The sequence below is a fragment of the Lissotriton helveticus genome, chromosome 12 (assembly GCF_964261635.1).
Source record: "Lissotriton helveticus chromosome 12, aLisHel1.1, whole genome shotgun sequence".
In the NCBI taxonomy this organism is placed as follows: domain Eukaryota; kingdom Metazoa; phylum Chordata; class Amphibia; order Caudata; family Salamandridae; genus Lissotriton; species Lissotriton helveticus.
The window spans coordinates 889,859,880-889,872,527 of record NC_136073.1 but is presented as its reverse complement, the minus strand read 5'-3'; the positions used below and the strand labels follow the sequence as shown (position 1 = coordinate 889,872,527).

The 12,648-nt window shown below is 48.9% G+C and overlaps 1 long non-coding RNA gene across 2 annotated transcripts in view; it reads right to left on the bottom strand.

Moving 5' to 3' along the window:
• LOC144798727 (uncharacterized) overlaps positions 1-12,648 on the bottom strand; it is a 381,952-nt gene that overhangs the window by 365,125 nt on the left and 4,179 nt on the right. The window lies entirely within an intron of this gene.

Genomic DNA, 12,648 nt, shown 5'->3' with positions numbered 1-12,648 from the left:
GGCCTCCTCCCATGGTGCTTTAATTAAACCGCCTATATTGTGTTGTTGCATACAACAAAGCAGCATCCGTTTACATCTTAAAATAAGAACAAAGGAAGCCCGGCTGCAAAGAAATAGGCGACAAGTCTGGTAACATCTCTGTGTGCGGTGATAGGAGTGACAGGATGTTTCTATTTAACATCGTAAACTTTGCTACTACCGGATAGCACAATTTCCACCTCCTCCCACCCTGCTTTAATTAAACAGCATATATTTTGGTGTGTATTATGCACGTAAACATTTTTTGGGGTGAAAACATTGTTATATTAAGTTACAAAATATATAAAATTATTTAAGCAGCTAACAAATACACTGCCCTTTAAAAACCAGAGCATTCCGCAAGAGCTTCACCTTTAGCAGCGTTTTGTGTTCGCCTTCACCTACTGACATTATAAATAACAAACCTTATATTTATTTGTTAGTTTTAAAAACAAATACATAAAAGACATTGTCATTTACAATACCAATAACTTTAAACTTTGCAAATGAGAAACCTATTGCATTGCAAATGCTTGTAAATTAAATGTTTTCAGACTTACCACTTCATTCCAATCAAGATGGCTTCTGGTGTGCCATACTTTTGTCATAAGTAATACTGTTAGAGCTCTAGTTGTTCTTTAGAACACTCTGGTACATTCTGCCATTGGGCTATACTTGGGCTACATCTGGGTGATATTTGGGCTACATTTGGGCTCTTTTGTCTCTGGTGGCCATCTTGGGAGACTGCATGTCAGAATTTTTTAATGAAATAGAAGAGGATTTGGGAAGTCACTCAAAATGTGCCCTATTTTTTCTTTCTGCAGCACTAATCATACTTTCTATGGCAAAATATACCCCCTCATTTTGTTCCTTTTTAAATTAAATGTTTTAAGAGTTACCACTTTATTCCAATCAAGATGGCTTCAGGTGTGCCATACCTTTGTAATAAGTAGGACTGTTAGCGCTCTAGTTGTTCTTTAGAACATTCTAGGAGGCTGCAGTAGAATACAAAGGAATCAACTGACAGTCTCTGTCCTTGTTGGATGTACATGTTTTACTGAGAATGTCAGACTTCATTCTCACATGACTGAGAAAGATAATGTGAATTTACAGAAAATATGCTTTCAGTTTAGCTTGTAGATCCCCTTCCAAACCACTGTGGGAAAAGCATGAGATTTTCTTTCAAACATGATTCATGATATCCCAGCAGAAGGCTTTTTCACATGGTAAAATCACCTTAGAACACACCACAATTCCTAAAATGTGTATGGTACCATAAACAAATGACTTATAATGTAACTAAAGTCCTAAAACCCTCTATTAACTACAATGCTTTTTAATGAGGTGCTATCATGTATATTGGTCCCAAGATGGCTGCCAACACTTCTTGGATGAAGTGCTGAAAGCCAATCAGATCTCACGATGAGATATGTGGTTAGGCTCTGCCCAGATATATATGTGTTTTTGAAGTTAATTTTCATAAAAACCACTGAGCAATTTTCACCAAATATAGCAATGGCACTTCTGCGTACCAGTCCCTACAATTTTGCCAAGTTTGGTGTAATTCCGTTCAGCGGTTCGGGCTGTAGCCTTGTCAGAACGTCCTATGGAAATTAACATGGGGAAAACACGTTTTGGGACCCCCCTTTTTTCTCAGCCCCCACTTCACGAATCTCCCCGAAACTTTCAGGGAAGGAGCGCAGCGGAGCAGGCCAAACTTTTGGAAAATTACACGCAAATTCCTCAACCGGCGCCAAAGTTATTCCCAATAGAATGTTACGGATTTCCTATGGTAGCTAGGTCCTAACTATATATACCTACTGGCTATCGCCAGTAGGTAATATATATATATATATATATATATATATATATATATATATAAAACTCCAACTTTCCACAATGTGCCTCCTGCACAGAAAATATATATAATATAATTTAATATATTTAAACTAATTAGATATGTACTTTAAAATTAGCCTAGTAGTGCTGTAACCTTTTTTTCTAGTTTGGTCTCCTGCTAAAATAAATATATAAAAATAACTTAGGATAATATCTAACATAAAATATTTTTCTCTTTTTTTTTAGATTCCATAAACTTTTTTTCCTTTTATTTATAGTCTACCATAGGAAGATCTCTACATTTAATGCTACCCTTAAGGAAGGAGCCATAATTGAGAAAATGTCTAAAGTGTCTTCCACTGTGTACCTACTTTGGGGAAAGGATTCCTTGGTGCTAAGCTCACTGAAACTTCAGATTCCACTGCAGGTCTCGCATGTGCCACCTGGCACGGTCCACAAGGTGAAAGCAGGAAGTCTTGAAGCCTCAGTCTCTCTCACTGACATGCATGTCAATGGTTGAAATATCTAAATCATGGCTTGAATGTACTGGACTCGCTGAGGAGGGGGCTCAAATGAACACTGTGTCCAGGAAGGCTCCAAAGAAGGGGAACTTCAGTGAAGGTGTCAAGTGAATTTGGCATGTTGATGGAAAACCCCAGAAATGTCAACAGGTTGGCCACCATCTGGAGGTGGTTCATGACTGTCTGCAGTAAGCCCACTTTCAGCAACCAGTCATTGGGGTATGGAAAGAATGGTATTCTGAACCTCCAAATATTGGCAGCAACCACCGCCATCAGTTTCTGAGCACTTGATATGCACTGGTGAGGCCAAAGGGGAACACCAAGAACTAAAAGTGCTTGTGGCCTTCCTGAAACTGCAGGACAGGGATGGGAAAATAGGAACCCTGCAGGTCCAATGTCACTATCCAGTCACCTGGATCCAGAGTACAAACTATGGGCCTAGGTGAGAATTTTGAACTTGCCCTTCTTGAGGAAGAAATTCAGAAGGTAAAGAATAAGGACAGGATGAAGGCCTCTTTCCTTCTTTGACACCAGGAAGCAACAGGAGTCGCAACTTCTGATGCCAGCACCTTCTCGATGGCTCACTTGTCCAAGAGTGCCTGAACCTCTCCTTGCAGGATCTGCATGTAGTCCTCTAGAAATCATTGTAGTGTAGGGGCAATTTTGGAAGGGTAGAGAAGAAAGGGAGCCCGAATCCAGTTTGAACGATTTGGAGCACCCATCTGTCCCATATGATGCTCTGCCACACATGGAGTTAGAGGGTGATCCGACCTCCATCTGGCCAACTGAGCACCGTTGAGGACAACTTAAAGTGGTTTTGCTGTGGCTGCGGAAGGAGGGGTGGAGTACTTGGTATTTCCTTATTTCTGGATGCCTGGACCCTGACAGCTGGATCCCCCATGTTTGTCTTGAAAGGCCTATAAGGTCTGCTGTTTCTAAGGCAAGGTCTGATGATCTACCAGTACCTTCTTCTGAATCCTTGAAAGGGGCAAAATTGTTGCGGGAAATGCCACATAGGCAGGGCAAGTCAAGGTACGCACTGTGGCCTTGCTCTCTTTGAGGTGATCCAACACTGAGTCCTCCTTTTCTCTGAAGAGATGTGTGATATCTAATGGCATGTTCGTCAGGGATTGTTGTATGTCACTCAAGAACTCTGTGGAGTGAATCAAGGCATGGTGCTGAAGCACCACACTGATCTCAACTGCTCTGCTCAGGCAGTCAGTAGTGTCCAGGCCCACGTAAATGACATATTTTGCTGCATCTTACCCATCGTGTGCTTTCTGCTGGTTGTTAGTTCTCATGTCCTCCGGGAATGATGGCAAGATCTCCACTACCATATCCCACAATGCATGTGAATAGCAACCCAGAACGCAGATGGAGTTGACTGGATGTAAGAGAACATAGCTTTTGCGAATGTCTCCATGAGTTTTGACTCTCTATCTGGCCAGGGTGCTGGTAGAGGCCTGGACTACCAGACCCTCTATGTGGGATGCAGCAGGAGAAAGACACATGGTTTACCCCAGCAGGTTTGTGTCTCCTCTCTATTTGCCTGTTAACTGCTGGGCAAGAGCCTTGCTTCACTAGGTGCAGTGTATCAGTGAGAGACTACTTAACAGGTAGAAGAGTTTCCAGTGAGGCCTGCCCTGGCTGCAGGATGTCTATGAGAACATTTGTCATAATCTCAGTGGAGGGCAGTTGTAGGTCGAGGACATCTGCTACTCTCCTGATGACCACTGTGAGTGAGGCCAACTCTTCTGTGGCTGTCCCAGGAATGGGTGAATGTAGGCCAGTGTCCGCGAAGGTATTAAGGCCACTGGCATCTGGAAGGTCAAAACATAGATTTTCTTCATTATAAACCTGTGAACTATCACCATCATGGGGGTAAGGAATGTTGTAATGTAGAGGACTTCTCTCAGAATCCGAATATGCTAGGGGTCGAGATGGGTGCCACTTCGGCGGAGGTCAGAGTTGATTTCCTTCCGAGTCTAAAAGGACTATTGGCTCCTCCTACAGCACTAGTGCTGGTGTTGAGGCTTGAGGATGCGGCGTTGATCTTGGTACCCTATGAGGCCAAGGAGTAGGTATCGGCCCCAAATTGAGACTGGCCCAGGATCTGAGTCAAGGGGCACAGTCCCGTCAGAGAAGGTTCCAACGGCAGCAGATTGACTGAGGCCCCGCGGGTCCATAGGACCTGAAGGCATATTCCAGAGGGATCCAGAAGGGTTCAGAAAATTCACACAATGGCCTCTCTGAAGGCCTGGACCTGCTGCAGTGTCACCAATAAACCCAGACTAAATCGGGACCAAAGTCAGTATCGTTTTGAAGTGAGAGACGAGATTGTGGGTTGGAGGTATCCTGGGTGCTATGTGACTCTTTGTGATGGGACGAGGGGAGCCGTGCTTCAACTTCTTATGCTTCTTAGACTTACCAGATGACTTCCATTAGAAGAACAGTGCTCACAGGATCAGTCTCAGCAATAAGAACGCATCTGTGCCTTTGGTGATGTTCTGTGACGTAGAGCTTGGCCTTGTAGTTCCAGATGGCCTTCAGATTCATCTGAGCCTGTTTGTTGCATGGCACTGAGTCATTAGAGGAGCCCAAACTCCAGAGACAGACCTTGTGTTGGTCTGTCACTGACATTTGCAGGTGGTCATCCTTGCAGGACTTGAACTCCTGTCTTAGGGGGTGACATGTTGTTTGCATACTAGAAACACTTTGAAAAAGTAAAGTCCGAGGCCTGATCGAATCCAGAGCGAGCTCTGGATCCACATTGGATGGTGCAGAAAGAAAGGAACTGATGTCAGCGTGCAGACGTGGTGACTATGTATGTGTCCCAAGAGCCGCACAATGTCACCTACTGATACATGAGAAAACTCCTGAAAAACGTCTCCGGATCCAATGGGGTTATTTAAAGGGTGAAGAATCTGCAGTTAGAAGTATCCATAAGAAAGTGATCTTTATCTATATGTAACTATTTCAGCCAATGAGGCTGGCATGTGAGTGCACACCCAACATGTGGACACATTCATAATCGAGTAGAAAGTTTGGCTCAGATGCACATATATTTTTCCAATTCTCATTTTGCCAATGGCAACACATTTCTTTTTCATAATTTTCTTTCACCTTTTGAAGCATTACTATAATGGACCTATCATTTTTTAAATGCTCAAATTAAAGTTAGCAATGACAGGAGCGAATGCGGACGCCATGATGATCAGCAGTATCTTCTGCCCTTGACTCCTCTCACAGTTTCCTTCGTTGGATTGTTACCCTTCCCCCTTCTGTTTGCTTCTTGTGACTCGCCTACCCTCCTAGCTTGACAATTCTGGCAGTGATCACTGACTGGGGTAGCTCACCTTTGGGGTCTCCGGGTCCTTGCCACCCTCTTCTGGTGGGTTAACATTTTTATTATGAGATGCCTGAATCCAAGATTGCAGTTATTCACATTTCACAGCAGTGTTCGTTTCCAATAAGACCTGGTAGCACTCCTTCCAGCAGGGTTGGAAACAGCTTTTCTGGATGTGGTTCTTCACTAGGACCAGGTCTCTAGGTTCTAGACGGTGACAGGCAGCAGCTGAAGGTACTGGGCTTGCTTGCTGGGCATGAGATATAGAGCGTTCAACGTCAGGGACAGTCTTTTGCAATAGTCCATGATCAAATCATCGGGTATTGACAGCAACACAGTTGAGGGCATACCAGGAATCCTTATCGACCATCCCCTTAGGATCTCATGAGGGGAAAGGCAAGTCTGTTTGTTAAGTGTGCAACAGATGTTCATTAGTACCAGAGTTAGGGCATCAGGTCATTTCAAAGAGGTGGATGCGCACATTTTAGCCAGCTTGTTCCTTATGGCCCTATTCAAACGATCTATGATGCCTGAAGATGGAGGGTAATAAGTACACTGCAGTCTCTGAGTGATGCCTACAGACTCACATATTAGTTTCATGTTTTTGTTCTTGAAATTTCCTCCCTGTCTATGTACATCGGCACCCAGTACTACAGTATTAGTTCTTTGAACAACAGTTTTGCTGCAGTCATAATCAATCAATCAATCAAAGCATTTATATAGCGCACTACTCACCCAGAGGGTCTCAAGGCGCTAGGGGAGGGGGGTCCGCTACTGCTCGAACAGCCAGGTCTTGAGTTGCTTCCTGAAGGTGAGGTGGTCCTGGGTCAGGCGGAGGTGGGTCGGGAGGGAGTTCCATGTCTTGGCGGCGAGGTAGGAGAAGGACCGTCCCCCTGTGGTGGCTCTTCGGATGCGGGGGACGGCAGCGAGGGCGTGGCCGGTCGATCGGAGCTGGCGTTTGGGAGCGTAGAAGTTGAGGCGACTGTTGAGGTACCCTGGGCCTTGGTTGTGTAGGGCTTTGTGTGCGTGGGTGAGGAGACGGAAGGTGATTCTCTTGTTGACCGGGAGCCAGTGCAGGTCTCTCAGGTGTCCGGAGATGTGGCTGCGACGGGGGATGTCCAGGATGAGTCGCGCTGAGGCGTTCTGGATCCGCTGGAGTCTCTTCTGGAGTTTGGCGGTGGTTCCGGCGTAGAGGGAGTTGCCGTAGTCCAGGCGGCTGGTGACGAGGGCCTGGGTGACCGTCTTCCTGGTCTCGGTGGGGATCCACCGGAAGATCTTACGTAGCATGCGCAGGATGTTGAAGCACGACGAGGCGACGGCGTTGATTTGTCTGCTTATGGAGAGGGAGGAGTCCAGGATGAATCCCAGGTTGCGTGCGTGGTCTGTTGGTTTGGGTGCGCTGCCCAGGGCGGGGGGGCCACCAGGAGTCGTCCCAGGCGGAGGGTGAGGATCCCAGGATGAGGACTTCCGTCTTGTCCGAGTTCAGTTTCAGGCGGCTGTTCTTCATCCATTCGGCTACCTCTTTCATCCCTTCGTGAAGGTTGGCTCTGGCGGTGGCTGGGTCGTTGGTGAGGGAGAGGATCAGCTGGGTGTCATCGGCGTAGGAGATGATGTTGAGGTTGTGCTGGCGTGCGATGGCTGCGAGGGGGCTCATGTAGACGTTAAAGAGGGTAGGGCTGAGCGAGGAGCCTTGGGGAACGCCGCAGATTACTTCAGATCTGAATGGTGGGAGGCGGACTCTCTGTGTCCTTCCGGCGAGGAAGGAGGTGATCCACTCCAGTGCCTTCTCCTGGATTCCGACGTTGCTGAGACGCTGTACTAGTGTACGGTGGCAGACAGTGTCGAATGCCGCGGAGAGGTCCAGGAGGATGAGGGCCGCTGTTTCTCCGTTGTCGAGCAGTGCTCGGATGTCATCGGTGGCTGCGATCAGGGCGGTCTCGGTGCTGTGGTTGGTCCGGAAGCCGGACTGCGAGAGGTCGAGGGATCCGTTAGTCTCGAGGAAGGCGGCCAGCTGCTTGTTGACGGTCTTCTCGATGACTTTTGCAGGGAACGGGAGCAGCGAGATGGAGCGGTAGTTCTTGAGGTCGGTGGGGTCGGCTGATGGCTTCTTGAGAAGAGCGCTGAGTTCGGCGTGCTTCCAGCTCTCCGGGAAGGTAGCGGTGTCGAAGGAGGTGTTGATGATGTCCCGCAGGTGGGGTGCGATGACAGCGTCGGCCTTGTTGAAGACGTGGTGGGGGCAGGGGTCGGTCGGAGATCCGGAGTGGATGGAGTTCATCGTGCGGACGGTGTCTTCGGTGCTGATCGGGGTCCAGGCGCGGAGGGTGGTGGTGGTTCGGTCATGGCGTGCGTTGGTTGGGTGCTGAAGCTGTTGTGTATGTCCGCGATCTTGTTGTGGAAGTAGGTGGCGAGGGAGTTGCAGAGGTCTTGCGAAGGGGTGATGTCGTTGTTTCCGGCGTTGGGGTTGGAGAGCTCTTTAACGATGTTGAAGAGTTCCTTGCTGTTGTGTGCGTTGTAGTCCAGTTGTTCCTTGAAAGCAGTTTTCTTGGTGGCACGGATGAGTTGGTGGTGTTTTCGGGTGGCGAGCTTGAGGGCAGTCATGTTGTCCGGTGTTGGGTCTCTGCGCCAGGTTCTCTCGAGGTCTCTGCAGTTCTTCTTGGAGCTCTTGAGTTCGTCGGTGAACCATGGGGCTTTCTTGCTGCCGGGTCTGCTGGGCGGGGTCCTCAGGGGGGCGAGGTCGTCTGCGCAATTGCTGATCCACTTGGTGAGGTTGGTGGCCGCTTGGCTGGGGTTCGTTGCGCTGGTGGGTGGGTTCTTGCTCAGGGAAGACGTGAGCTGGTCGGCTGTGATCTTGTTCCAGCTTCTGCGTGGGACCTGTTGTTGTTGGTGGTGGATCGTGGTCCTTTTGAAGCTGAAATGGACGCAGCTGTGGTCCGTCCAGTGTAGTCCAGTGGCGTGGCTGAAGGTGATGTCCTTGCTGGATGAGAAGACGGGGTCGAGTGTGTGTCCGGCGTAGTGAGTGGGGGTGGTCACCAGTTGCTAGAGTCCGAGGTTAGCGAGGTTGTCCAGCAGGGTGGTGGTGTTGCGGTCGTTGTTGTTCTCCAGGTGGAAGTTGAGGTCCCCGAGGAGGATGTAGTCGGCGGAGAGGAGGGCGTGTGGGCTGATGAAGTCGGCGATGTCCTCGCTGAATTGTGTGCGTGGTCCCGGGGGTCTGTAGATGAGGGTGCCTCTGAGGGTGGTCTTGGGGTTGATGTGGACCTGGAAGTGCAGGTGTTCGGTGGGTGCGAGGGAGTCGTCGTTGTTGGTCGTGATGCGGATCGTGTTCTTGTGGATGATGGCGATGCCTCCTCCGGTCTGGTTGATACGGTCCCAACGGATGATCTTGTAGCCGTCTGGGATGGCGATGTCGGGTGCTGAAGAGGCGTTCATCCAGGTTTCCGTGAGGAAGGCGACGTCTGGTGAAGTTGTGTCGAGCAGGTTCCAGAGCTCGACGGCGTGTCTGTGGACGGAGCGGGTGTTGAGCAGGATGCATTTCAGGTGGCTGCTGCTGTTGCTCGTCTTGGTCATGGTTGGTGCAGGAGAATTGATGGTCCGGATGCAGGTGAAATTGCAGACGTTGCAGCTGAAGGGTCCGTGGGTGCGTCTCGGGGTGGCTCGGTAGCATCCTGGGAGTCGTCCGGCGTTGAGTGCGTTGAGGGTGGCGGCGTCGTACGTCCGGCGGGTGGGGTCTGCGGGGTCCAGGCGCGGACGGGCGCAGACGGGCTTACCTTTGGCGCGCCTTCGGCGCTCAATCGGCGCGCCCGCTGCGCGTGACCGCTGCGCGTTATCCACTCTGCCATAAGTGGAGAGTGGGAGGGGGCGGAGCGAGGGAGGGGCAGCTGGGAGGCGGGAGCGCACAGAAAGGAAGAGGGCGTGGCCGCGAGAACGGCGGCGGGGAGGGCACAGGGGGAACAAGCACAAGAGAAACGTGCAAAAAGCAGCAGTCACAAGTCACAATACACAGATACTTAACTACACTAGACAATAGCGCTGAAAGAGAAACCGGGCAGCAGGGTGCTACCTGATCCGGCGGAGCCGAGACAGAGGGGGAGAGCGCTCACAGAGTGCGAGCGTTGCCTAGCAGCAGAGCACGCCGCAGGGGGAGGCGGGTCAGCTGGGCGGAGGTCTGAGCGAGGCTGAGCAGCAGCGAAGGGAGAGGTCACCGGCACAGCTGGTGGCCGTGCGGCGCTGGAGTGCCCTGCGAGCAGGTCACGCAGGTCAGCGCCGCGCGGTCACTATATATGCACCTGTGGGAGGGAGGGGCAGCTGGGAGGCGGGAGCGGGGAGGGCACAGAAAGGAAGAGGGCGTGGCCGCGAGAACGGCGGCGGGAAGCGGGCGGGGAGGGCACAGGGGGAACAAGCACAAGAGAAACGTGCAAAAAGCAGCAGTCACAAGTCACAATACACAGATACTTAACTACACTAGACAATAGTGCTGAAAGAGAAACCGGGCAGCAGGGTGCTACCTGATCCGGCGGAGCCGAGATATAGAGGGGGAGAGCGCTCACAGAGTGCGAGCGTTGCCTAGCAGCAGAGCACGCCGCAGGGGGAGGCGGGTCAGCTGGGCGGAGGTCTGAGCGAGGCTGAGCAGCAGCGAAGGGAGAGGTCACCGGCACAGCTGGTGGCCGTGCGGCGCTGGAGTGCCCTGCGAGTGCACCCACTCCAACCATCTCCAGAACATGAAGATCACTGTCAATACTTATCTGTATCCTTCGCAGCATGGTATTTCGATGAAGTCACACTGTAATCTCAAACATGGTCTATAAGCTAAAGATGAATGACTCATTGAAAACACAGTTACATTTCTCACATTGTTCCTTTCACAAACAAAATTCTGTGCGCATTTTTCCAAGGGTTTATCCCACCATATTGTTTTAAAACTAGCTGTCATTGTATCTGTACCTGAAAGGGTGCGCCTATCAGTGGTGCATTTGTACATAAAATAAGTACCGGTGCTTTCACTTGTCCATTTCTTCTCTTAGTGCTGCTTAATACAGAACCAGGAAACCCTACAAGTGTGGAGAGGGTGTAGCGTAATGACCAGACCTGCGGACCTCAGAGCTGGGGAACCAGGTTCGAGTATTGGCATTGGCTCAACATCCTATGATTCTGGGCGAATCGTTTAATCCTCCTGTGCCTACCAAAAATGAATGTGTCTTTAACTGGTGCTCAAGCGCTGGTGTTGATGATCAAGTGCTGGTGCTGAGCACCGTAAACCACCGGCTATAAATTAGGCACTGGGGCCCATGGCCCAAATAGTTCGGCAACACAACTCTTCTTTCTGAATCTACCCATACCACTTCTTAATTTTTCTTGCAACCTCTTTGCTCCCATTCCTGCTTCTCCTCCTGCCCTGCATCTTCCTCAATGATCCTGACCACTCCCATTGTATGTGCAGGCCCACTGGGGACAGTCACTGCTGCAAATAAAATGGAATACTCAGCATAGGCATTCAGTGCGGAAACACTTGGCCACTGCAACTGCAAAATGGTTTCCTGTTGGCACTTTGCCTGATCCTCTTCGATGTGCTACGCATTTCACAACAATTATCTATGATAGCATTTGCAGAGCTCACAACAGATCAAGCACTTAGGGCTATTGTGTATTGGAGTACCAGCTCATGTCATAAACCCTCTCTGTGACCAAAGCTGCCAATTAGCATGCCCTCACTAAACCCATAAGGAGATTCAACATCAATTGTCACCTTGGCATCTTTTGTTCAACAACATGCACTTGTAAGAGCCATCAATTCAGCAACTTGTACATTTGCCAGAGCAGAGGCTTCCATTACTCTTTCAGTGGTACACACAGAGTATGCAACATTACATAATCTCCTAAACATGAGCCATCTATGAACAATAAATGAGCACAATGTTTCAGTATTCATCCTTGATGGGAAGGAAAAGGCAATAATGTGTAACATTCAAAACTCACACATTTTCTGATATGGTGGGAGAAGCAGGAAGGATTATTTCGTAATGTGTACGTCTGGCATTCATCAAATGTTGTTTTTTACTTCCTGTTAATCAAAAAAGGGGGCATTCTGTTTCTGAGAAAAAGAAAAGGTGTGTCTAACAGGTATTATCGGACCTATATCATGAGAAAAGTTAACAGGACTGTCTCATGTTGCCCTCACACATCCCCAAAGGGATGTCATGCTTCAACATTGGGCGTTGCTCCCCGTCGGGCCGACGCTGCAATTACCTACGGGTCCCACAAAGGGTCACTTTGGCAGAGATAATTTTTAGAGATGCTGTATGATGCATGCAAGTGAAGTGACTGGTGTGATGGAGTAGTGTAATGTGGGTTAAAACTGATAGGGGTGGTCCCAAACTATCCTTTAATAAGGAGACCACACTGTCAGAGATAAAAACCTATAAAAGGCTAATGCTACCTTGAAGGTCTAAAAGGAACCCTGGTAGTCAGTTGTGTGACAACTATGTGGGGAAGATACCCTATAGTCATGTGGTGGGGCCTCACTTGGTCTCTCACTCAGTGATTTGTCGACATGTTTCACACCTATACATTTGTCTGAAGGATCTGTGGCGCTTCGTCAGGACATCAACACATATAATGAACTCCCACACACAATAATGGTACCCCTTAAGAGCAACCTACTGTCTATGTGGTTCAGGGTCCAACCTGTAAAAAGAAAAAAGATATAAAGAAAAGAGAGAGGTTACTGTGTCCCTGAAATAACAGGGTTTCAGCCGCCAAAGAAAATATAACGGCCGAAGATAGAGGGAGCTGTCTAGTAGCAAAATCAGGCAGTTCACATGAAATGTTATTTAAATATGCTAAAAATACACAAACAGAGCCAAAGCTCTATCGGATTACAAAGAGCGATCAATAACTTAGTAACTTATTTGGACCAAGAAAATTTGAAAC